Here is a 27,827-nt window from a genome sequence, read left to right on the forward strand (position 1 = left end):
TTGAGTCCTGTAGCTTACCTCTCTCCCTCTGTCTCTACAGCGATGGCGGACGACTGGATGACATCGCGCGAGGTGAGAAGGTGCGCCAGTAGGTATGCACTCAATCTCGCGAGAACCGGGAACCAACTGGGGCTGACATGTGGTAAAGCAGCCAGTCTGGCGCCGTGGAAAGAACAACCTTCATGGATTCACCGGTATCGTAGTTTAAACTGGCGATTTGATGTGTGATATTGACATAAAAAAAACATTAGTGTTGTATTGGAGTTTTGCTTAAACTATGTTTCCTAACTAGAACTTGCTTGTATTTAACATTTATATTAAGACGCTTTTATCTGTGGCGTCTTACAAGTGAGAAAACATTTACAAGCAATTTAATGGTAGAGTTAATTTCGACGTTAACAGAGGATTGCTTGTTTTGAAACAGATAATAAGAGCACAATAAGTAGCACGTTATTATACATTTTAAAGGCATACAGTGGGCCAAAAGTTTTATCACAATTAAGCAGCACTCAAAATATGTCAATATGTTTGCATTGCATTAGTAAAATACTAATCTATTTGCCTTTATATTTAATGCAATGTAGCACAAACAAATTTCAAGCAGTTAGTATTCTTTGATACTAGGTTGTGTGCATTTTATCACAGCGCTCCATTTATTAGCTGCCTTGCTTTGGCTGTGTAAAAACACCTTTAGAAGATATTGTATAACTTTTCACTGTTGGGAAAAGTTAAAAAAGTAATGCATTATATTGCGTTACTCCCTAAAAACAACTAATTAGTTACTTTTATGGAAGGTTTTATATTTTGCATTACTTTCCAAGCGTGCTTACTTTTTAAATCTGAGCAGGGCTTGTTTGTGTGCTTTATTATAAGTTCTATATAATAAATGTAAAGCCCTTTCTCATCAAAATGTGTGATGAATAAACCTTAGGCTGAAGAAAAGAAATAAATTCATGTCCTGTACAGTTCAGCAATTAAAAAACAATTAAGAGCATTTGTTAGTTCATCTAAGTAATTTTCAGCTTATTGCTATATAGTTAAGCTGCATCATCAAATACCAGCTTAGCGAAGACAATTAAAAATAAAATGGGGATTAAGATAGCATTTATAATGCATTTAATTATTGCAGGTTTTAAATAATTTTATTTAAATGCTAAAATCTGTTTTGTGTGTGTGTGTGTGTGTGTGTGTGTGTGTTTGTGACTTAATGCACATTCATATTTAGTCTAGAATCTCTGACCTGAACCTTTTAAAAAACATTGTCTTTCTTTACTGTGAAAAACAGTGTCGTTGCCTCCAACACCCATTACATCTAATATTATTTTTAGTAAAGCATCCGCTAAAATCATGCTGTAATTTTGTTAAAAGTAATGTAATGGTGTGGTTGATTTGCAATTTTATCATCATTACAGCGCAATAGGCGGTGGACATAATATAGATGATGAAGAACAAACCGCAAGTGTACAGTAAAGTAAACAATCTTCACCCTGCAGGTCCTGCTGCGCATCTCTATCTGACTGGACATGGACACAGATTAACAGGAAGTTGGATTGCGGTGGTGGTGAAACAATGCTGGAGAATCAACAAGTGAGTTTTGATTGCTTGTGCGGTTCAGTCTCGCGTGTGGAAAGAATGATCGTTATTTCTCAAAGCCTTTTTAAGCATCGTTTGATTGCCGTTACGCCCTTCTGTTTTTTCTGCCTGGTTCCCTGCTGGTGTTGTTTCTGGTTGAGGCGTTTAGTGAGGCCAGCGAGGGGGTGTTCGGTCTGTGATCTGCATGGATTCTGTGCTGATTTAGACATGGGAAAAAACTTTTGCTATAATAAGACTACGTCCCCTTTAGATGAGACATTAAAAGCAAGGTTGCTGTGGTCGGTAAAAATCCCAAGGTGTCTCTAGAAAATTGGCCAAATTTGCTGTTGTAGAGCATGTAGTTTCCTAAACGTTGCTTTTGGTCCACTAATAAGCTGGTGCGTGGTGAGATTTCTGGTGCATTATGGCTGCATCAGGTGCACTGAGAAAGAGTGATCTCATAACCGACGTTTGAGAGCAGGTGACGTTACCTCTGGCAGTTTGGTTGTAAATCTGAGACTGATTTTATTGAATATTTCCATCCTTTGCCTTTGTTGGCTTATTTAAAGATCCTGCATTGGGGAAGCTCTGCTTATGAATTCTTTTATTTATTTGTAATGTGCATCTCTTTAGCATGGTTGATCAGCTGCATTTCTCTGCTATTATTGCTGGTCTATAAATGCTTCATCATGCAAAAATAAACATTTGAAAAGTCACTGATTAGCAGGGCAGTGTAGATAGATTAAGCTAAGCTAAATATATTAACGTTAGTCTAATGCAGGTTCTATGAGTAGAACATTAAAAGTTCACCTAAAATGTAAATATCATGTGTTTCCAAACCTTTATGACTTTAGTCCTTATATGAAAAAATGCTTTAATATTGAATATATATATATATATATACTAATAAAACTATGTTTATTTACCAAAGAAAATAAATAAAAAAATAAATATATATATATGTATATATATATATATATATATATATATATATATATATATATATAACATTTATATATATATAGAATTGGAAGTTATTGTTTAAAAAATCATTTATTACATGGAGACTTATTAAATTACATTTTGTCCTGATTTTATTTTGTGTTACATTTGTTTTAACATTGATTTAAAAAATTTTATTTAGTCCATTTATTTATTAAACAATTCTTTCAGGTTTGAGCTAATGTTGACATCTTTGGTTTCATTTATAATAGCTAAAATCAGGATTGCTGAGTCTGCATTTATGCAAATATTTATTTGTGTGTTAACAAAATGAGCTATTCAGCACAGACTATTTAGAGTAACTAGTTACTTATGCGCTGATGATATTCAAAGACAAAAAGTGCGCAGATAGGACGAGTGCTGCCTGTTCCAACCAGCAGGTGGCAGTCTGGCGGTTAATCGCTATGCTGACAAGCGCCAGTATTGTGTAAATGGTTTGGATACCTTGAATGCTAGGCATGCGAAGTATAATTAAATATATATTTCTTCTTTGGTGTGCGTTGGGCAAGCAGTTTCTCCACTCACATGCAAACGGTTGGTTACTCGGGTTAAGCTGAGAGTCTTGATAGCGCTTGCTTGCGCGTGCGGTGCAGCTGCAACTGTCTTTAAAGGACATAAAAAACTAAAACCCTAGAAATGCGGAAAAAATAAAGTCAAAATCAACTCGCTGTATTCGCATTCAACCCAAATAACATTTCAAGAGTCAGACTGCATTTGGGTGATGCTGTTGAAACCTCTTGCAAATTACCAAAAGTATGCACCGCTCAAGGATCTAGACACAAATGAAACAGAGAGACAAGACAAGGCAAGGGTGTAGAATTGTGCTGCATGGGCGTCTGTGCCCGGTTTGATAAATGTGTCAGCAGAAGGGGATTTTCCATCGGTCATGTCTAGATATTCAAATGCACATTGGTCAGCTATGTGTATTTTTGATTAGTCGTGATGACGGCTTCCACCGTAACTGACGTGATACGCAATTGTCACCAGCTTTTCTTGATGGAAATCAGCCGTTCGCGTAAAATGCTCAGAAAGACCATTAACCCGGGGCGCAGGCGATTATGAACAATTTGTCAGTTTAAAACGACTCTTAACGACGATGAGACCCTCGCAGGGAAAAGATAACCTGTCAAGCATGCGGCCTGTAACCAAGAAATATCATTTCGCCAAACAACAATCCCCTCAAACTGCCGTTCACAGCTCTATTGTGGCTGATTTGTACCATGAGGAAAAATGGTATGCAGGCATCTTGTTCTGATGCGGTATTTATCGCCAAGTGTCACCAGTTTACATGGCAGTGCGTCAGTATCTTTATCAAAATGCATTTTCTGCAGCAAATGGAAGTCAACAAGTAGAAAAGAGTCCGCTGTGCTATGTTCAATTGCACTGATTTTATTCGTCGGCTCATTTATAATTCAAATTCATAATGATTTCTGTCCACGTTTTAAATGAATGCCGTTAATTACAGTCTGCAACCGGAGAAATCCGTGTATGGGTTATTTATCTGTTTTTATCGCTATGACTGGCGCTAATTGTGGCTGTAGACTATTTCCAGACGTTATGGTGGCTTATCGGTGGAATCTGTGTACTATCAAAGTCTAAATATAGGCCTTTGGAGTGCATCAGCATTTTCTACGCGGGGTCGGCAAACAACATGGGGCGCTGATGAAGGAATAATGCCCGGCAATCTATTTTCTTTTATTAAGAATGCTCTAAGTGCTTTAATGTGATTTTAATGCCTTTTCATTTTAATGTATCACCAAATTTGCGCTTCTGCGCGTGATAGTGAGGACACGAATGTCCCGTGCAGTGGAAAGACCCAGTATTTTATCAAAATCTATACAGAAAAAATGATTACTTTTGATAAAACGGAAAGCGATTTTATTCTTAACGTCTTAAAATAGCAGCTTTTTGGGGCTGGGAACCTGCTTCTTAGACAGGAAGGTTGTCTGTCCAAACACGGCTGTTTTATTTAAAGTGACATTGTGGGTGGAGTAAACCAAATCGATAACTCTTAAAACAAACCAGTCTATACATTTGAGTACATGTTAAAAGCTTGTAGTGCTGCATAATGGAAATAAGATTCACATTTTTAATGTGACTAAATATAGTTTCCCCGATTTGTAAACAGCGCAGCAAATGTTTTAGGTCAATCTGTTCGCTGTAACATAATGCTTTCAAATTTAACGTTTTAACCATTTGAACACTTTAAAGTCAAAATGTATATTTATATAAATATATATTTCTATAAATATATAATCATTTACTTTATTTCAGCAGGTGAAGTTTCTCATGGACAAAAATATCTAAAACTGTTATAAAGAATTAATTAAAAGATATAGACATTTGTTGCTAATAAAAATGACTAAAATGTATATAAAATAGGGTAAATCAAATTAAAATGAAAAAGGATATGTATATATATATATATATAAATAAATACAAACAAAACTTATATTAGTACATAACATACTAAATAACATTAATATGTCATTATAGTATTTATATAAGTACTAAAGAATCTATGAAGATTTACTGCTAATTGTTTAACTCTGATAGATGTGTAGCTTTCTCAAAGGAGTGCATCCTTGAGAAAAATAAATTAGTGAAATTCAAAAGGTTAAGCTATGATTACATTAGTGAAAAAGTAAGTCTGTGTTGTTGCTCCGAACTACTTGAAGCTAGAAATAAGCCCAGCATTTTAGATTATACTTAAAGACAGAAATTCAATTCTTCATTCAGTTCGCGTTATTTTATTGCAAACGGCGGTCAGTTTTCATGACCCTGGGGGCCGACTCGTTAGATTTGGGATCCAGGCGACCGTCCCGAATTGGCTTGGGCACAAGACCATCTGCGAATTTATGCTACAAATAATCAATCATCCATCAGGTAAATCGAAACAGTCACGCAACGGGCTGCGGCGCTTCCCGCTCCTCACTCTCTTTCTCAAATCCCTCTTTGCTGATCCTAACGACCTTGATCAATGAAACGGATTCTCCTTGCAAACACCTGATTTTTATTTCCGTGACGTTCGTTGTCAGCTTTGTCAATAGCGGGGCGTCAAATGTGACTGTGGTGTCTCCATTGATTCTGCAGTAGCAATAATATCAGACAGAACTCACAGCTAAACCTAAACTCAGCATTCAGTTTGAATTCGATTCCGACCAGAAATGCTCTTTTATTCCATGCAATAATTCTACAATTTTTAAATTATTTTAAAAATAGTCAAAATATTATCGTTTGTGTACTACTCTGGAGGAAAAAGTAGTAATTCTCACATATTTATATATACTATATATATATATATATATATATATATATATATATATATATATATATATATGTGTATATATATTGTATATATATATATATACTCTATATATATATTTCATAAGAAAGAAAAAGTTTTTGTGCTAACATGTGAGGTAAGTAGTGATTTAAGTGGTGAAGTCTATTCATTTAAGTTAGATATTTAGCATTTGATTAATCTTTAATCTTAGTCTTAATAAAATCTTTAATCTTAAAATGTAACTTATTAATATTTTGTAAATTATCAGTATACATGTGACGTGTTCAATTATTTTTAGTGCTGCTGTGCATGCTTGTTAAGACATATATATAATAATTTCTAAATAAAAACCTGATATGAAGGTAAGCATATTATTTAAAGAGAACTGTAATTTATCACCCCACCGTTTACATTCATTTGCCAAAAACAACTCTATCTTATTGAAAGCACAAATAAATATCTATTTTATCCTGTGTGTACTTTAAATGCATTTTTAGATCGCCCCATTAGGAAAGGCAGTCTTGAGCTGTTTGTTTATGTGTGGCATTTGAGTTAGAGTTTGCTAGAGACAGAACGTTTTATTTACGTTGGATTCTTCAGAGCAGCATATTGGTTTCTGGGTGTATTTATTAGCTGTACTAATGGAATGCTTGGTGAACATCAGATTTTAATACATTCCTGAGTTGTCAGGAGATCTTTTTATATTGGATTAAAGCGTTAGGTAATGGACGTGCATTCACTGGACTTTATGTGGCACAGACTCCATTGCCCTCAGGCTTGGATGATAATGGGAGAATTTCACACCATTGCATCATCTGCTCCCACTAGTGATATCAGTGCATTATTAAACCCCAGTGTATTTGGACACAGTGTGATGAGGAGCCTCAGCATATGGAGTTGCGCAAATGACTATCTTTAAGCACCCAGCTATTTTGTAGGCTGTTGTTTTTCCTGTTGGCTTTTTCACTTCTCTCCGTCTCTTACCCCTTCTCGCGAGCGTGCGTCGGCAGACCAGATCACTTTACTATAATCAACCAAAAAGGTGTTTGCTTCCTGATAAATACCTCTTGGACTGTTTTGGTGCGTTTTGGAAAGAAAATAAGCCTCATTCCGTTTATTCAGATTAACCTGTTACCTAAGCTGTTGCTTGAAAAAGCTAATCAGGCAGTGTTTTGTTTTGTTTTGTTTTTCTTGTTGTTGTAGTGTAGAAAATTTACAATGCATCAATAACTATAAATAACATTTGGTCTAAACCTATATACACAGTTTAATTTAGCAAGATATGTAACCCTATTACCTGTGCAACCCATAGTTTTAGTCACTTAATTTTTTTATATAGTAGATTGATATTAATGTATTCTTTAATGCTAAAAAATTAAATCAGAAAAATTAAGGTTATATTATTCAAATTAAATACTATATATAGAAAAAAAGCCCCTAATAGGGTTGTGTGTGTGTATTGTATAATTAATAATTATTATAAATATATATATATATATACAGACGTGAATAAGTGTTAATTACCTTTGGTCAGCAAGAAAGAAAAACTCACAATGGTCACAAATACTTTAATCTAGCAAAAGTAATAATAAATAAAATTCTATAAATGTTAACCAATAGAAGTCAGACATTGTTTTCTTCACATGCTTCAACAGAATTATTTTAAAATAAACTCACAGAAACAGACCTGGACAAAAGTATTAATTTCTAACCAATGTTTGTTGCTCAAAACCTTTAGAACCAATCACTGCAATCAAACCTTCCTGTAGCTATCCGTAGACTTCTGCACCCCTCTCAGCCAGAGTGCTTTGGCCCCCTCCTCATGAGCAAACTGCTCCAGTTGTGTCCAGTTTTGAAAGAATTGCCCTTTTCCAGACTGCTGTGTTTCAGCTCACTTCAAGATGCTCCAATACAGGATTGAGGTCAGGGCTCCATGACCACTTTACAATGGTCAATTTTTCCTCTTAGCCATTCTTGGGTGTTTTTTTAGCGGTGTGTTTTGGGTCATTGTCCTGTGCAAGACCCATGACCTCTGACGAGACCAACTTTTGACACTGCTAGTACATTTCTCTCTAGAATTCCTTGATAGTCTTGATTTCATTTGTACCTACTGATTTCAGACACTATGCCAGGCAGCAGCAGCCCCAGAACCATAACAGAGCCTCCTCCATGTTCCCCAGTAAAGGACAGTGTTCTTTTCTTTCCAATGCTTCATTTTACGTCCTGCTAGACACTTAGCTGATGTGCCAGCAAAAACTTTTGATTTTGTCTCATCTGTCCAGGACATTCTCCCAAGCTGTGTTGTCAACCTTCATGAATTTGGCATATTCCAGTCTTGCTTTTTATGATTAGAACAACTTATTGGTATCCTCAGTAGTGCATTCCATATATGTCACTTTGGCTCAAACTAGCGTGGATGTTGCGATCAACACTGATGTTCATGAGCATGAGTTCACCTTAGTCTCTTTGGAAGTCTTTCTAGGCTCTTTGTTATTCAGTTATCGTCTCTGCGATTTATCATCAATTTTTCCTCTCACGTATCCCGAGGAGTTAGCTACTGATCCCATGGATCTTAAACTTCTGAATATATATTTTAAGCTGTTATCACAAGACATCTAGTTGTGGAATGAATCTTATAAGCACACCTTTAACCCATGCTTGTCTATAATTTTCTTTCCACACAGTCTCTTGAGACAACTCTTTCCTTTGCTTCCCTCTGGTCCATATAAGGTGTGGTACACCATATCATAAACAACACAGTGATTACCTGGAGACTATATATGGAAGCCCCAATGGCTGATTACAAGGTTACAGGCTTTACTTAGTGCTAATTAGTGGACACTGTAGTGTATGTCCCTTTGGGTCACATTATTTTCCAGTGTTTTCTAGAGGTACCATCCATTTTGTCCATGCACCTGTTTAGTGAGTTTATTTTTAAATAATTCTGTTGAAGACAGGTTTGGCGTAATATCAACTTTCATTGGTTGTGACATAAATTTTTATTTATTATTACTTTTGTCAGATTAAAGAAAGTTATTTCTGTGACCATTGTGATTTTCTTTCATTGACCAAGGAGGTACCAACAATTTTGTCACGATCTGTATATATATATATATATATATATATATATATATATATATATATAACATATATATATATATATATATATATATATATATATATATATATATATATATATATATATACTCTCTCTTGAACAATGAACAAAATACTAATCAAAAAAATACAATAATCCACAAGAAATCTGACAAAATAATAATAAATAAATTCTAAGTAACCAATAATCGTTATTATTTTTAACCATGCCTAACAAGTATTAAAATAAACTCTTGAAGGCACAAACATGGTTCGTGATAATTACCCACAGAAAGCGCTGAGAATATTATGTGACCAAAGAGTATGTTATTCAGGTGGTATTTACCCCAATTGGCATCACAGTGTCTACAACCTTGTAAATCCTTCATTGAACTATATGGCTTCGAGCTATTCTTAATGTTCAGTGATATGTGTCTTGCCGCACTGTTTATGGTGAGAAGCAAAAGAAGAGAAGAGTTGTCTCGAAGATCAGAAAGAGAAAATTATGAACAAAGCATGTTAAGGTAGGAGCTATAAGACAAATGTCAGCTTTGTGGGTGTTCCTGGCGAGCAACAGTTGCACATATTATTCGAAGTTTAGATCCCGTAGGACTGTAGCTAACCTCCTGAACGTGAAAAGAGTGATGACAAATGAAGGCCAGTGTCGGGCAACAACAAAATTACAAAAGGCTCTGAAGACCAGGTGAGCTTCATGCTCAGAAATTTATCCTGATGTCGGGCTCGCACCATCGCTATTATTTGAGCAAAGTGGCTTTACGAGAGCGACGGGGGCCACTGCGTGACCAGCAGGCTCATCAAGCAAGACAGGTATATACATGATGACAGCTCCGCAAAGCTGAGTATTTCTGTGGACAGGCAGCAGTTTCAAAAATCAAAGTTTGGTGCAACTGCCTGTTACAGGCGAAAATGGCTTTCTTGAAAGAACACTGTCTGTGAGCATGGAGAAGGCTCTGTTATATTCTGGGCGTCTGGCACTGGTGAACTCTGTGCGAGGTGCAATGAAATCTCAGGAATCTCGAGGAAATTCCTAGAGAAATGTACTGTAGTATGGAAACTTGATGCTCGTTGCGGAGTGTGGTCTTGCAACTCAAGCAATGACTTAAGCTACACCGTAAACTTACTGAGTAACTGGAAAGAAAAGATGAACTATTAACAAATGACGCTTCATCTAACCAGTATCTTCGAAGACTAAAAATATACTGTCTGAAAAACCGCTCAAACCGAACGGTTAACTCATGAGAGTGAGCAAAACCTAACGAGAGGAATGCAGAAATCTCATTGTTGTTCGGCGCGATGCATTGAACACTCAAGGGGCTGGCAGCAACAAGCTGTTGGATTGAAGTACCATCATTTATTCCGGTCTGTTCGTGATTCTTTTTAAAACAATTCTGTTGGCTGTGGTTGAAAAAACGTATGCGACTTTCGATGATGCGACTATGGAGGCCACGGCTATTAACCACTGTCCGGAATTAAAGGGTATTTCTGTGACCATTAATATTTCTTTCATTATTAAAGAGGTACCAACGGTACGTCGCGTCTATATATACCTGTAATTAATTATTATTATACAATACGCACAACCTGACAGGGCTTTTTATATATAGATAATTGAACAACATAACAACAATTTTTCTGATTTGTTTCACAGCATTAAGAAAATACATTAATATCAGAATTGCTATATAAAAAATTAACAAATCCAAATGCCTGCAGTAATAGGTAACAGGATTTGCTAAAGTAAGCTCAGTATATGATTTGGAGACCTTGAAATGTTGATTTATAATTATTGATACATTTGAAACTACTCTGTTATTAACAACGAAAAAACAAAGGCAAAACACAAACACCAGTTTGATGCTTTTCACAATATGATGTTGTTAGTCTTGAATAAGCGAATAGTCATTACTTTCTTTAAAAGCGCACCGCGAAGCTATCAGGTATGGCTGCCCTGCCCCGATTATGGCCAAAGTGATGCGAATTGACTCGCGCTCTGCGCTCTCTGAAGGTAGAACGGAGTAAAGTAACTGTACAAATATACGCTAGGCGTTCTTGCAGCTTCTTTGAGCCCTCATCACCTGTGTTAAACTACACCAGTAATTTAATAATGCACTGACATCACCTGGCTCCGAATGATGCAACAGCGAGAACCGTTAGCTTGAGCGCTAGAACTGTAACGGCGTTACAAAAAGTCAGTGTGACGCGTTGCATTTAACGTTCGCGCTTTAATCCAACATGAATCTCTGACGACAAACATAATGTTGAAACACGGTAAGTTCACTAAACATTCCATTAAAGACATTATCATCTTTGAAAGCAATAATACTGCTCGAAAGAACAGCAATAACGATCCGTCTCTAACAACTAAACCATTACAAAACAAACGACTCAGATCAACCTTTTCTAATGAAATCTAAAGCAAAGCACGCAACAAATAGACTGTTTATTGTGTTTTTCAATCGAAAGACTGAAGTTATTTTGGCAAATAGATATTAATAATGATGAGTGATAATACAAGTTGCTATGCTATGCTTACCTCATATCGATTTTTTATTCAGAATTTATATATGTAACAAGCATGCACCTGCTGCTGCTAAAAATAACACAATTAGATACGCTATAACACTGAATATAAAAATATTAATGAGATACATTTAAGATGAGACTGTTAGATTAGACAAGACAATCAAACCAAATATCTCTGGCAAATGAATAGACACCACTTGCAAATCATCATTTACCCTAAATGTCCTTCTAAAAACTTTCACTAACTTATGTAAGTATATATGCTGTAACTTAATAATATATATATATATACAGTATGTATACATATATATATATATATATTTCTTCTGTGTATATATGTATATATATATATATCTGTATATAAACATATGAACCATCTTTACTCAAATACAACAACCATTTTAAAATAATTTGAAATTATAGAAGATGTGCATGAATAAAGGCACATTTCTGATCGGGAGGCTTCATTGAGCTGCTGGACTAGGCTGAGGATTCTGTCTGATAACCCCAACACACTTGCAGAATCAGGCGATGACCGCCCGTCAGCTCCTGAACTGGCCCATATTGATAAGCTGTTTCACTGTTTGGCTTTCCACAAAGCTAAAAATCGTGTTTCTGAGGAAAACCGTTTCACGATCGGAAATGCTGGAGGCAAAAGAGACTGAAAGAAGAGTGAGAAGCAATGTTGATCGGTTGCATATTCTTTCTGTTGATTTCGCCTGATGAATGATTGATGACTGTGAAGGCAACATGAAAGCTAAATTCAACGCTTCAGACGTGTAGTCCCAAATGAGCTGTTTACCTTCCCAGGTCATGCTTTGACAGCCTTCCTGCAAGTAATGTGAGCCACAACACTGACTCTCTGTCTTTGTTATAATCTGAAATGTCATTATTTCCTCTTTAAGTAATTTGTATATAGACTTTCCCTTTTTTTAACTAATAACTAGCGACAACACAAGCTACTTGATTTATTTTTTTTCTCGAGATGCAGCCATCTATCGGAAGTTAAACTGAGTCAACTTGATGAAATCTTTGTAATTCTTGAGTAACACTGTAAGCTATAATGACAATGTATTATTACAATACTAGGGTATAACTGCTACTGCAAGACTGTTTTGTGCCGACCATTTTATATATGTGCTGCCTGTATATATGTATTCATACTCATTACTAATTTGATTTACTATTTTTATTGCACATTTGGTCATTTTATTAACTTAAATAAATATTATATCTTTAATTGTGCAACAATTTTAATCTTTTATTATCATCTTCACCTGCAAACAAATAAATGATTGTATTTATAGAAACTATATATTTATGCTCAAATGCCATTTCTTGACTCTTTTAAAAAGCAGAGTCTAAATAATTAAAGCGACAAATTTAAAAAGCGATATATTTTGTGAACGGAGTGAACACAAGTGTTGTCGTACTATTTACAAATAGAAACTTTTATGTTTGAATGCATTAAATGATCTTATTTCCATTATGCGGCATTCTGCTTTACAACACTGTGCTTTCAACTGCAATTCTTTGTTTAAATTATTTAGACTGACTACTCACCCGCAATGTCACTTTAAATAAACCAGCTGTGTTTTGGACAGACGACGAAACTTGGTTCACAACCCCAAAAAACTGCTATTTAACGTTGAAATAAAATCGAAGCTTCTGTTTGTCAAAAGCAATCATTTTCGGTATGGTACGATGGGCCTTCCTGCTGCGGTTATCTATCAATCACGCTATCGCAGCGCAAATTAAAATAAGCTTTACGGTAAATCGCATTAAAACGCAGGAGGCATTCTTAACAAAGAAATGGTTTGCTCTGCTAAGCGCTACCCTTCCCTAAATCAGCGGCCCCGTAATTGTTGCCGCCCCGATGAAATGCTGAGCACTCCAAACTATATTTAGACTTTGTGCGCAATGAAGACCACCTCGAATCTTTCACCGCTAACTCGAAATGTTCACATACAATTAGCGATAATCATATGCATAAAACAGATATTAACCTTGCATGGTTCTCCGTTAACGAAGCATTCATTAAAAGCGGAGACGAAAATCGTGTAATTCTGAATTACTCAAATGAGCGTAATGTCGTCAGTGCACTAATTTATATCTTGGCGTTTTCTACTTTTGTTGACGATTTGTGCGCAAGTATCATTTTGAAGTACTGCTGACGGCCTAACGTGCTCTTTAAGTAACTGTTGATATATGCATTATAAACTGAGATATGTACACCTCTTATTATATTTAATATCTTTGAAACTTTGTGACAACAGTAGAAAAACATGAAGATGTTTAAGTACGAGCAATGTTAGACAGATTTCTTTTACCATCGCTACGACTATGTCTGGCATTACTGTGTGTGACCTCAAACTGACAAACAGTCATGATAAATGCCATCTGGGCAATGTTACTCTGACATTTTGGCAACAGGCCAATTCCGTCAAAAGCCAGGTACTGTGTGCGATCAGTCATGACCAGCATACGACCAACTCCAAAAAATACACATGGCCTGTTTTCCAATGTGCGATATCTGGAGACTTTTTTGTAATCACGGGCGCATACACGCCCACATCTCTTGCTGCTGCTGTCTCTGTTTCATTGTGTCTTAACTTGGCGATGCACATTTTACCGCAAGTGTGAATTTCCATCACTCCAAGTCTGTCTTGGAGTTGAATGCGCGTTAGCCGCGGTTGAAACTTCGCTATTTTTCGTATAGGCAGTTTTAATAATACTTTAATGCCGCGATTTACGGTGCACGACCTCTGGCTGGCGTTATCCAGAACTCTCGGTTTAACCTGAGTAATCAACTGTTTGTGCGTAGTGATGAAGCTATTTTTGCTGGCGCGCCAGAAACGCTATGACTGGTCTGTCAAAAGTAGCCGCCTAACATTAAGGTATCCAACCATTTGGCAGCCAACGTCATACTGTCGGCATATGATGTAAACTGCCAGACTGCCACCTGCTTTCGAGATGAAAATAGGCAGTACCTGTCCTGTCCTGCGGTGCACTTTTGTCTTCCAGCATTATCATCAGCGTTAACGCAGCTGGTCTGTGCTGAAATAACTTCACTGTTAACACATGCTTGCATGTAAACGACAATAAACAATCTGTTTATCATTATAAATGAACTGCATGTAGCTAGCAGTAAACTTACAAAGCAATAGAATAAACAAATGGACTAATAAAACCCCACCAAATCAGTAAAGGTAAAATAAATAACCATAAATCCCAGGACAAGAAATATGGTAAATATGAGATTCCTAATGTAATAAAAATGATTTTTAACAACATCACTATATATATATATATATGTATATATATATATATATATATATATGCATATATATATATTATATATATTTTATTTTATTCTCTTTGAATAACTAAGCTTACGGTTTTATTATATATATATATATGTATTCATTATTAAAGCGTTTTTTTCATATAAGGAGCGAGAAGTCTGGAGACTGTTTCACACTTGTTGTTACATTTGGAGTGAACTATTCGCTGTGTTCATTTCGAAACCTGCATTAGACTAACGTTAATATATTTAACCTTGGGCGTCTTACTACATCGTGTTTTTCAATGTTTTATTTTTGCGTGATACGCTATTTATAGACCAGCAATAACAACGAAATACGCTGATGCTGAAGATACGCAACAACAAGAATTTAAATGAAACTCGCGAGAATCTGCGTAAGCCAGAGCAAGAGCAGAGATGAAATATTCAATAAGGTAGTCTTCCAGACCTGGTATAAGCTACCGCAAATGCCTATTCTCAGCGTCGGGCGGTGGCGAAGATGCTTTCGCTGCGCAGACTGCGATCGCCAATGCGCCAGAAATCACCGCACGCCAGCAGCCAGTGGTTGCCAACATTTAAGCTAACGAGCAAGCCCAACACTCTTTCTAGAACACCTTTGAAGATTTTACCGACCGCAGCAACTGCCTAACTAATGTCTCATCTAAGAGACGCGAATCTTATTATAGTAAGATTTTCATAATGCAAGCTGGCTGGCGCTACGAATCACTGAATGCGCACTCTAAACGCCTCAGCCGAAACAACGTAGAAGCGAGCAGAAAGCGGCGACAGCCTGATATCAGCGTACTTAAAGGCAATAACGTGTCATTCTTTCACGCGCAGTGCTGCAAGCAATCCAAGGCTTTCACTTATAATTCTCTCCGGCATTGTTTGATTCACCGCAATCCAACTTTCTACATCTGTCCGTATCGGTGAAGATATTTACTTTTGCTGCGGTACACTTCGATGGTTTGTTCTTCATCATCTATATTGTCTACGCGCTATGCGACCTGCGTGATGATAAAAATTGCAAAATCAACACGTCGCCCGTCTACTGGCAAGGTGAAAATGATTGCAGTGATAACTTTGCAAATAATGTTGAATATGATGTTGAAACAGCGTTACTATTTTTCGCAATGGTAACGCAATGTTTTTAAGGTCTGATCGAAGATTCTGACAAATATGAATGTGCATTAAGTCACAAACACACACACACACACACACAAACGGAGCAGCATTTAGCTAAAGTATAGTCTACAATGATGAAATACTTTCAAAACATCAATCTTGTTATTTTATTACTATGCAATATTGATGCAGTTAACAGCAATAAAACTAAAAATTGCACAGATGAGCAACAAATATGTAGTATTTTCTTCAATTTGAACATGAGCCCTAGGCTTATTCATCACGCATTTGATGAGAAAGAAACTACATTTATTATATGAACATAATAAGGTGACAAACTACTATAACTTGGCAATACTGGCAGCAAAGACCTTTTCCGTAAAAAGCCAACTAATTAGTTGTTTTTGAGGTAAGCAAATATGTATTACTTTGCGCGGTGAAAACAATATCTTTCTGGTATTTTTACAGCCAACTAATAAATGGGCGCTGCATAAATACACAACCTGTGTCAAAAGAAAATATAACTGCTTGAAGCTATTTATTATTGACAAAACTCAAAGGCAAATAGGCAAACATTTGCTAATGCCAATACTGGCTTTATATTGACTGCTGAGTGCTGCTGCTGTGATATAAGCTTTTAGCCCTCTATACTGTAATGTGTAACTATTATTATATATATGTATGTGTTCAAACTTAACAATCCCAATGTCAGTATACATCAATTAACTTGTAAATGTTTACTCACTGTAAGACATACAGATAACGTCTTGTCTCTTAAGCAACTGGTCAATTTAGCAAAACTCAATACAACAATATTTTTATGTCAATATCACTTCAAATATTAATTCATTTTCTGACTACAATGAGCTCCAGGCACTTTCTTTATCCTTAGCCCAGTGAGTGCGCTGGCGCAATCTTCACTCACTCGCAGCGCTAACTGAAGGCTGAGGAAGGTAACACGAACTCAGCTACAGAGGAAAGAAGACTTGGCACCAACACGCCCGCTAACGATCTGTTGATGGCTCGAGCAAACGTATCGGCGCCGGCACCGGACGCCAGCGGATCCGCGCGCTGATGTCGGCAGATGAGCTCGAAACGCTGCGAGCCACACCGAGGTTTTGAGCACAAATTTGACAATTTGCAGAACTCGAGCCGGGGCTGTGGTATAATCGTGATAGTGTTAGCGCCAGAGAGGACCCAAAGATGTTGATGTCTCAGTTATCGAAAGATGGTGATTTGAAATATTAAAGCAGCCGAAGATACATAGTGACTCGTAGGATCTGTCGAAGTGATAATTGACATAAATACAACAAAGTATGCGCCAGCGTGTGAAGGTACAATGAAGTATTTCCCTTTGATCAACAGTTTCAGTGTTTTGGTCTGATTTGCTGATCTTATATTGTCCGTCAGTCTTACCCGCGATGTTAATGTGTTTATTCCTAACTGATCGTTGTCTGTATTAACTGACGAATTATGTTAATGAATTATTGTCTGTGTTCTAAACATTTACTGTTGCGTATCTATTATTGTCATGGAATTGTGTTGTGTTTTGTTCAGTGAATATTTAAACAATAGCTGAGTTTTCAATCTTTTAGTGGCAGAACTAACACTAATTTTGTACAAAACGCTGAGTGAGAGGAAACTGTGTATTTTTAAATACTGCGAAAACTGCTGAAGTGTTTAGAAAGCTATTTTATTTCTATTCTGTGCATTCTGTTATTACTGCTAGATTTCTTTTATTTGAATATTATTTATGTAAATCAAATTGTTTGTTGTTGACTGTTATTTTACCATTTCTTTAAACCTTATATTAATTGCTATAAATATTTATCAATAATATCTTGGTATTTACTATGTTTAACTAATGCTTATTTTTCTCTTACCCCTGTTAACGCACGTAATATATTTATGCATCTGTTTAACACTCTTTAACAACGTATGTTCCCGGGCCTACTGTTAAACTCTGGTATAATCAGAGTGTCGTAGTGACAGTAGTATTTAACGCTGCACTTATGATGATGTCTCATCAACTGTCTTTAATCTTCTGCTATCACCATGTGACGTGCCTTCTACTGCAACGTTCTGTTTTCTTTTCTTTGTAACTTTGCACTCCCAGAAACGAAGATGCGTGCGTGTCTTTCGATAGTTAAGTCAGAAATAACCGGAAAGTAAACTGTTTGCATCTGTTATTCCTGACTAATCATTCCTCTGAAGATAAACACAACCATGGCAGCGTATCTAGAACTCAGTAAACATGTTTATTTTTATTTAGAATAATGTGTCAAAATATGTCACTCTAAGAAACTGTGTTTACTTTAGTTGGACTCTCTTTAAACTCTGAAACAGAAATCTCACAAAAGGGCTTTTAAAGTATGTTTGGCACGTTGACCAATAACAATAATAAGAAAGCAATCAGCTGGCATATATTACCATGAACTAATTTGAAGTAATGACTTATATTCAGATCTTCCAGCATTGAGAAAAAACTGCAAGCGACTTTATTGTGGCTACAACTGTTAAAAACATCAAGAAAAAATTCTCAACATGAGACTGAGCGATAGCCTCTTAGGTAACTTCACAATTCATGTCTTCTGACTTTCATTCTAACAAAGTGAGCAACTCAAAAAACGTGAGTATTTGAGCAGTGTGTTCATTCGCCTGGTGACATCCAAATGTTGAAATATCACTGCCTCGGTTAAATGAAAATAAAAAATGACGTTCTCCTCAAAGTGCCTTTTCTTGCATGTTTAATCTTACGAAGCCACTATGCATTCTTGTTTGCCACATCGCATGTTTTGCTTCCGGGAATTCTGTCCGTAAGAAAGAACACAATTTCTCCTTGACAACTGTTTTTAACGTTTCTTCTTCTATCAGTGACACAAAACCGCGTGTTGACAGCACTCAGCGTAACTTGTGTGGGTACATTCACCTTTCGAACACAACCATCGAAAATAAGCTTTTAATCCACGGGCTTCAAACCACACGTGTTCTGAACCGTCATCTTGAAGACAACGGCGCCGAAGAGAGAGGAGAAGACAGACCGGGCGGAAAGCGTTATACGTGATACGAATCTTACAGTGCGTATTATTTATAAGAACACTATTTCAAGCGAACAGCTAATCCATATTAACATGAGCCGAACCGAATCGTTTATTTTGACATGAACGGTGAGCACATCACGAAAATGCAATTCTACATGTTAAGCATCAGTTGTTCTTCGACGGACCAATAACAGTCGCGACGCTTATCAAGCTCTGGAACGGGCTAATTTGATGAAAATTGACACAACTGACCCCGTGACTTTGTAACGGTAACTACGGTCACGTTGGCGCGTCAAACTACTGGCCAAAACAACGTGAGACTATTTGCTGGCGACGAGGAACAGCCTGCAATTTCACAATGCTGAGTGCGGCTTTTAGGTGATGAACAATACGATTTACAGGTTGAAGGCCGGCTGGATTTGATTCGTGAATGTGCAAATGGCAAAGTGTTAGTGTTTTGTTTGATTTTATAGACTGTTTCTAAATGCTGTTCTTTAAACTTTCTATTTTTAAAAAAAAGATGTATCAAGGTCTATTCAAAATATTTACTAAAAAATATTTCTTGAGCAACAAATTAACCTAATAAAATGATTTCCTGAAGAATCATGTGGCACTGAAAACCCATCACAGAAATAACAGTTACCTTTCCAAAATATATTCACATACGTTTTTTTATTATAATATTTCACAATATAACTGTTTGTGCTATTTTTAATGAGCATAATCAAGAAACATTTAAAAAGTCTTCTAAAAATCAAACTTCCTGAATTATGAATTATATATATATTATTTTTATTTCATGACTTAAATGTACCATAAAATATTATACAAATTACAGTATACTACTGCAATACTATAGAAATAAGTTTTGGCCATTACATATAGGTGATAAATGCTATACCAATGCCATTTTGGAAACTTTATAATGTGTTTTACAGTAATGTTTACACACTTTTTGCAAGACATCAAAATATTATAAAATGTAGAAATTTAAATCATAATATGTACATTTAATTTGTAAAGTAACATTATAATATTTAAGTAAAGATTTAAAGTACTTTTGCAACTTTATAATCACAAATAGTATATAATTAATTCAAATATATATATTTACATTTAAATCTGTCAAATTAGAATGATATTGATAATATAAGTTAAAAAGCGATGTTAAGTCAGTGATAATACAATTCATGTCTCCTAAAACATTTTGTATCTAATTACTTATAAGCTTTTCTATGTTTTATTAATTTAGTCTCTTTTTGTAGATGACCATGGATGAAGTATGAATAACATCCCCAGGATCTTCTGAAGAACGCCATTCAGGAGATCCGGCGGAGAAGACAACAGTGAGGCTGAGGCTTCGAGGAAGCTCTACAGGAGCGCATACACAGCTGGTGTTACTGAAACATGGGAGAAAGCTCTACACGGGCCTCAGAGAGGTGGTCACGAACACCTCATCAACAAGAAGTATGAGCTCTGTCTCCACTTTTGAGATCTTTCCTGTGAGTTTTGTAGAAAACATACAATTTCCTAGAGATCTGCATTCAACTTTTGAGTGTTTAAGTATGTCACAGACTTTACTTGGGAGTTAAATGTAGATTAATGAGCAGTGAGCCACAGAGACTGTGTGTTACAGAGATTTCACCTCGGCTTACTGCTTAAAAAAGACCTACTTAATAGATTTGATGGTGTGTTATGTATATTTAAATTGAACAGATTGATTTTAGAAGATCTGAAGGGCGCTGTCTCACATTTTACCGCTACATATATATTTATATATAGCTTAATGAAGACCCTGGGGTTTTATCTCTGGTGCTGGCTGTTAATGATGTCAGTTCTGGAGATGAAGCAGATGGCGGAAACCTGCCCGTCCCAGGGGAGTTGTTCACAGGGTGATGTCATTGTACACTCAGGTGGATGAAACCAATGTGCTTGAGCCGCTCTCCTAACAGCTTTCTTCTTTTTTTCTTCAGGTACGAGAAGATGTGCTTCACTCATTAAATAACAATTTCCTGCAGACGCTAAACCAAGCGTGGAATGATCATCAGACTGCCATGGTCATGATTAGAGACATTTTGATGTACATGGTAAGTTGTTCATACATTCTTTGGTTGGGTGTAACTATTATAAACTTTGAAATGTAAGTTTACAGTTTACATTTTTTTTATTTGGTTTTTAGAGGCTTCAGGACAGAACTTGTGCTGTACACAACCAAAAAGTCCTTAAACATTTACTTACCTGACCATACAATGCTACAGTGATGCCATTTTTGTTTTAGGCCAGAGCTGACACTGGTTCCCTTGACAAAAACCCAGTATGATTTTTTCCATTGGCTTTTAGACTAGGCTATAAATGAAGTACACCGCAGTCACGTACTTGAATGTCACCATCACTAAAAGATTCATGAGGGAGTTACTGATGTATTTTATGTCTTAGAATAAAATGAGAAAATATACGGATGTGACCTTTCTTCAGCCATTTAACGAAACAAAAAAGTGGCATATCATGAAAAATGAGACTTGGGAGAAAGGAATTGGGATGCAACAAAGCCTAGATTTGAACTTGCATGAACATTTATCTTTCTATCTTTGTCTGTCTAGGACCGTGTGTATGTTCAACAGAATAACGTGGAGAACGTCTACAATCTCGGCTTGATCATCTTTAGAGATCAGGTTGTGCGATATGGCTGCATCAGGGATCATCTCAGACAAACCCTACTAGACATGATCGCTCGAGAACGCAGGGGAGAGGTGGTGGACAGGTGTGTGTTCTGTCAAATCCATCTGCTTTTTGTTAAAGAAGGAAAACTTGTAACTGTCGTGTATCGACACATACACAGTTGTAGAGGAAATGGGTTTTTATCTGGTTTGTGCTTTCGTGTTTTATGGCAGAGGAGCCATCAGAAATGCCTGTCAAATGCTGATGGTTTTGGGGTTAGAAGGTCGGTCCGTCTACGAGGAGGATTTTGAAATCCCATTTTTAGACATGTCTGCTGAGTTCTTCCAGGTGGGTGCTGCTTTCGTGCTGCTTCAACTCTGTTTTGGCTTACCACTTTGGATATTACAAAAGATTAAAAAAAAGGGGCTGAGATGAACAAACTCACTACATTTATGTCTGACTGGCTGTGTTGACCAGTGTGTTACTTATAACGTGTCTGTGTGCAGATGGAAAGTCAGAAGTTCCTAGCGGAGAACAGTGCCAGCGTCTACATCAAGAAAGTGGAGGCTCGGATAAACGAGGAGATTGAACGAGTGATGCACTGCCTGGATAAATCGACAGAGGAGCCAATTGTGAAGGTGGTGGAGAGAGAGCTCATCTCCAAACACATGAAGACCATTGTAGAGATGGAGAACTCGGGACTGGTCCACATGCTCAAGAATGGAAAAACGGAAGGTGAGCAGCTCTTTGTTTCCATCCATCCATCCATCCATCCATCCATCCATCCATCCATCCATCCATCCATCCATCCATCCATCCATCCATCCATCCATCCATCCATCCATCCATCCATCCATCCATCCATCCATCCATCCATCCATCCATCCATCCATCCATCCATCCATCCATCCATCCATTTTCTTCTCTTCCATTGTATTTGATTCAGTTTCTTTTCTCCCATTCTCTCTCAGACCTTGCGTGCATGTATAAGCTGTTCGGTCGGGTTCCTAACGGACTGAAGACCATGTGTGAGTGCATGAGCTGGTACCTCAGAGAGCAGGGTAAAGCGCTGGTGTCAGAAGAAGGAGAGGGCAAGAACCCAGTCGACTACATCCAGGTACACTTTAACCAACAAGAGACTTGATGTATAAAAGAAGAAACAGCACATACAATTAATGCAAAATCTCAGTACTGGTTGAGTCAAATCCTAAATAAACAGATGAGCAAATCGTTTTAAGAGTTCAGACTAGTAAAAATGTGTAAATACAACAACCTCCACAAGCTTTGGCTTTGTAATAAGTACTAAGGATGCTTTTTTTCTTGTGAATCATTTAGGGTTTGTTGGACTTGAAGTCGCGCTTCGACCGGTTCCTGCAGGAGTCCTTCAATAATGACAGGCTCTTTAAACAGACTATCGCCGGAGACTTTGAGTATTTCTCAACCTCAACTCCAGATCGCCTGAGTACCTCTCGCTTTTCATAGATGACAAACTAAAGAAGGGAGTAAAGGGGTAAGAAATTAGCCTTAGACCATCTTTAGCTTGTAGGATTTGGTCCATTCTGTTTTTAACATTGCCAAAAAATACTGCTGTGCTCCATGGACGTTTCTGTTCAGTGATAGCTAAAAGATTGTTATTAATACAAGTTGTTATATCATTTACATATGGTTTTTGGATGAATGAGCAACCACAAACACTAACACCACTTAACTAAAACTGTTTTACAAATGTACTTTTATACATTGAAATAAAGCTAAAATAAAATACAAATATTTAATTAAAAACTAAAACTGAAATAAAACATTTATTGACTTTAGACAAAAAGGGAAAAAAATGAAAGCTAATTTAATAATATTACTGTAAAATAGTCAGTAAAACTTTACAATAATGTTCCAACATGAGCTAAAAATTTATTATAATAGAAATACTTCTACTTAAAAATACTTATTTTAAAAAAAAAAAAAAAAAAAGGTTGTATCTTTAATGTTACTTGATGGACATGAGCTAACATGAACTAACAATTAATTGTTGTATTCTAATTAACTAATGTTAACAGAAATGAATAATTACTGAAACAAATGTTATCAAAAATGCTGTGATACTATAGAAATAATACTAAAACAAAGTTATTACTGATCTCTTCATTGTGTTTGCATCCAGCTGACAGAACAGGAGGTGGAGTCCATCCTGGATAAGGCCATGGTGCTCTTCAGGTTCATGCAGGAGAAGGACGTGTTTGAACGCTACTACAAACAGCATCTGGCCAGAAGACTCTTAACCAATAAGAGCGTTTCAGATGACTCAGAGAAAAAATATGATCTCCAAACTAAAGGTGAACATCATATCCTTCATTACACTAATTACCGGCTTCCTCTGTGTGTCTAATGTGTCTAATCTATCTCTCTCTCTCAGACCGAAAGTGCGGTTGTCAGTTTACCTCTAAACTGGAGGGTATGTTTAGGGACATGAGCATCTCTAATACCACTATGGATGAATTCCGCCACCACCTGCAGACATCACAGGTGCAGACACACACACACACACACACCAAATGAATCCTTTTATTTCTACACTTGTTAAAATAAGTAACTATAGCTACTGCGCTTTAGGGCTCCTGTTTAAAGGTAAAAACATTGCAATACTGTGGTTCTTTCACACCAAATGCTAAACCGTGTGGTTTGTCTTGATGTTGCAGGTGTCTCTCTGTGGTGTTGACCTCACAGTGAGAGTTCTGACCACAGGTTACTGGCCCACACAGTCAGCCACGCCAAAATGCAACATCCCTCCCTCTCCGCGCCACGCCTCGAGGTCTTCAGAAGGTGATACTCAAAGAAAACAAGTTTATTAAATGACCAGGCTTTGTTCCCTTTTCTGCTAAAATTATTTAAAAGAAGCAGATAATCTCGGTTTGACGTACTGTAATCCCTTGAGAAATGTGCCTGTGTGTCAGATGTGTCTCCACTTGTAGCCTAGTTTCATGCGAGTTGTACTTTGTGCAGGTTTTATTTGGCTAAGCACAGCGGCAGGCAACTTACACTCCAGCACCACATGGGTTCTGCAGACCTCAATGCCACCTTCTACGGAGCCATCAAGAAGGTACACACACACGTATAGAAAATGAATACAATTCAAAGTGCTTTTTTTTTTTGGAGCTATACTCCCATTTTGGTGTAATAATCGTGATATAACTGAGCCTGCTGCGGCAATGTTACGGCAGCAAACTTCTTTGATATTCCTTATCATATCGGCCTAGAAAATCGCAACTTTTCTTTTTCCGCCGGTCTCAGTACATGATACCACTACAGAAGAGTCAAGTTTTAAATAGGTCAAATATCGAAACCGTTTGGTCATTTTTGAACGCAGTGCTACTGGTCTAATGGAATTCAGTGTTCTGTGCTAAGCTACGCTAAATGAAGAATCGCCAGACCCGAGAACGGCTGAATAGATGCCAAAATAGTATTAACTTAATTAACTCTGGGGGAGTTGGAGAATGAGAATGAATGTTTCTTTAAAAACGTATTAAATAATATTAAAAGAAAAGCTACATATGTTTTACAGACATTGCATTTTCTGACACTTGATGACACAAAATATTGTAACTACTGTTAGTACTGTAATATTGTTAATGTATAATATGATAAGAATTCTATATATAATATGTAGAAGGTACAGATAGACCTTTATAATTTTAATTTATATATATATATATATATATATTAGTAAAGATAATGATTCAATTGTAGACACTACAATTAAATATATTTATATAGAATTAAAATACTGATGAAATGAGTATTTTTGCAGTTGCATTTCATGCACATTATACACATACGATACATACCTATAAATATAAACATAATTGTTAATGTATAAAAAAAATTCTACTTATTTAAAAACTCTACTCATTTCATGTACTTAAATATTTTAAATATATGGCCTAATGAATGAATCAGACAGCAGGATGCAAGAAACAACCATATGTTGTGCACAGTGCAATGTTATTGGTCTAAATTATTAAATATCAACATTTTCTAATTGCTTGTGGGTTTTTTTTTTGAAACAGCTTTTCTTTCAGCGAGGACAAAACAACTTGTCATCGAACTCTTTCTCACATGTTGGATGTTTTAATAAAGAATGTTAAAATGACTTTCTCTCTTCAGGAGGATGGCTCTGATGTTGGTGTGGGCGGGGCTTTGCTAACAGGCTCAAACACACGCAAGCACATTCTGCAGGTGTCCACCTTCCAGATGACCATCCTCATGCTCTTTAACAACAGAGAGAAGTTTACTTTTGAGGTAAAGCGTCCTCTCCAGCTCATCCCGATCTAGACGCCCCGCTCACCTATGATCTGTTTAATCAGACCCGGTCAAACCTTCACCCCTTTAGGAGATCCAGCAGGAGACGGACATCCCTGAGCGTGAGCTGGTCCGGGCCCTGCAGTCTCTAGCCTGCGGGAAGCCCACCCAGAGAGTTCTCACGAAAGAGCCCAAGAGCAAAGAGATCGAAAGCGGCCACGTGTTTACAGTCAACGACCAGTTTACCTCCAAACTGCACAGAGTCAAAATACAAACAGGTATTGTGCTGCCACTAGAGGGCGCTGTTGACTCAGACTAAATAGAGAGTTCAACATCAGCGTTAACTCTATAGACGCTTACTCCTAAATGCAGTGAAATTGATATTTTTAACCCATGCATGCATTAAAATGGATCAAATAGATAAATGAGGATTTGTTTGATTAAATGCTCTCTAGTATGAGAATTTATATATATATATATATATATATATATATATATATATATATATATATATATATATACTTTATATATACAGCAAGTTGCAAATGCAAATCATGTGATCCTGGACCACAAAACCAGTCATGAGGGTAAATTTGTTTAAATTGAGAATTATACATAATCTGTAATCTGAATAAATAAACTTTGTTAGGATAGGACAGTTTTTGACTGAGATACAACTGAGGGTGCAACTTTTTTTTTTTTATAATTTCTTAAAAATTTTACAAATGAAGTTCTTGGCAATCAAAAATTAAGTTTTGATGTATTAATGGTAGTAAAAATATTCCAAAATGTCTCCATGGAACACTTTTACTTAATATCCTATAGATTTTTGCCATAAAATAAAATAAAAAATAATTTGGACCATTAAAATGCATTGTTAGCTATTGATACAAATGTACCCTTGTGAATTGTTGTTTTAGGGTTACATATATATAGCATTTGTTATTATTTTAAATTAGCTTTAATTGTTCATATTTTTATTTTTAATTACATTTTTATAATACATATTTTTCAGTATATCTATTTAATTTTTAAAGATTTCAAAACTTAAATATTTAGTATCTATTAAGTATTTATTTTAAATGTTTGTGTTTAGTTTGTTATTTATATTCTGTTTTAGTTAGTTTTAAGCATTGTAGTTAAGAAATACAACTACTCCTTAAAAAGAAAGAAAATTCCGATTTTATAAAAAGTTAGGTGAATGAGATGTTGTCCGTGTGCATCTGAAGTGATCCAAATTTAAAAGAGTGCTTTACTAAGCGCTTTGATTCCGTCTCCTGCAGTTGCTGCTAAGCAAAGTAGAGTCGGACCCAGAGCGTAAGGAGACGAGGCAGAAGGTAGACGATGACAGAAAACATGAAATCGAGGCTGCCATTGTACGCATCATGAAGTCCAGGAAGAAGATGCAGCACAACGTACTGGTAGCGGAGGTGAGCACGTGTTCTTTGTGTGATTTTTATTTATTACATGCAGATTTCTAACGCTCTGTTTGCGTCCGTGTCCCATCAGGTGACCCAGCAGCTGAGGGCACGGTTTCTGCCCAGCCCCGTGGTCATTAAAAAGCGCATAGAAGGACTTATAGAAAGAGAATATTTGGCCCGGACGCCCGAGGATCGTAAAGTGTACACGTATGTTGCGTAGTGAATCACATGACCGCACAAGGAGATGGCGGAGCGACACACAGACAGGAAAAATAAAAAGATTCGGACTGCTTTTCGCATGGACTGGGAAGTTCCTTTTAAACAAAAGATGAACTCTGGGTAGCGGACTTCATTTAAAGGAAAAGCGAACCGAGAAATCATAAAACATACAATCGGAAAATTATCAGGAAGCAAACTAAGAAATCCATAATTGTGTTGTAGATTATTTTTAATTAGACCACTCCCACTCTTATGAGAATCTCAGC

At 36.5% G+C, this 27,827-nt stretch overlaps 1 pseudogene; it reads left to right on the forward strand.

Moving 5' to 3' along the window:
- Positions 1–42: 42 nt before the first annotated feature.
- LOC122358145 lies at positions 43–27,615 on the forward strand (annotated as a pseudogene).
- Positions 27,616–27,827: the final 212 nt, after the last annotated feature.

This window comes from Puntigrus tetrazona, chromosome 14 (assembly GCF_018831695.1).
Source record: "Puntigrus tetrazona isolate hp1 chromosome 14, ASM1883169v1, whole genome shotgun sequence".
Classification (NCBI taxonomy): Eukaryota; Metazoa; Chordata; class Actinopteri; order Cypriniformes; family Cyprinidae; genus Puntigrus; species Puntigrus tetrazona.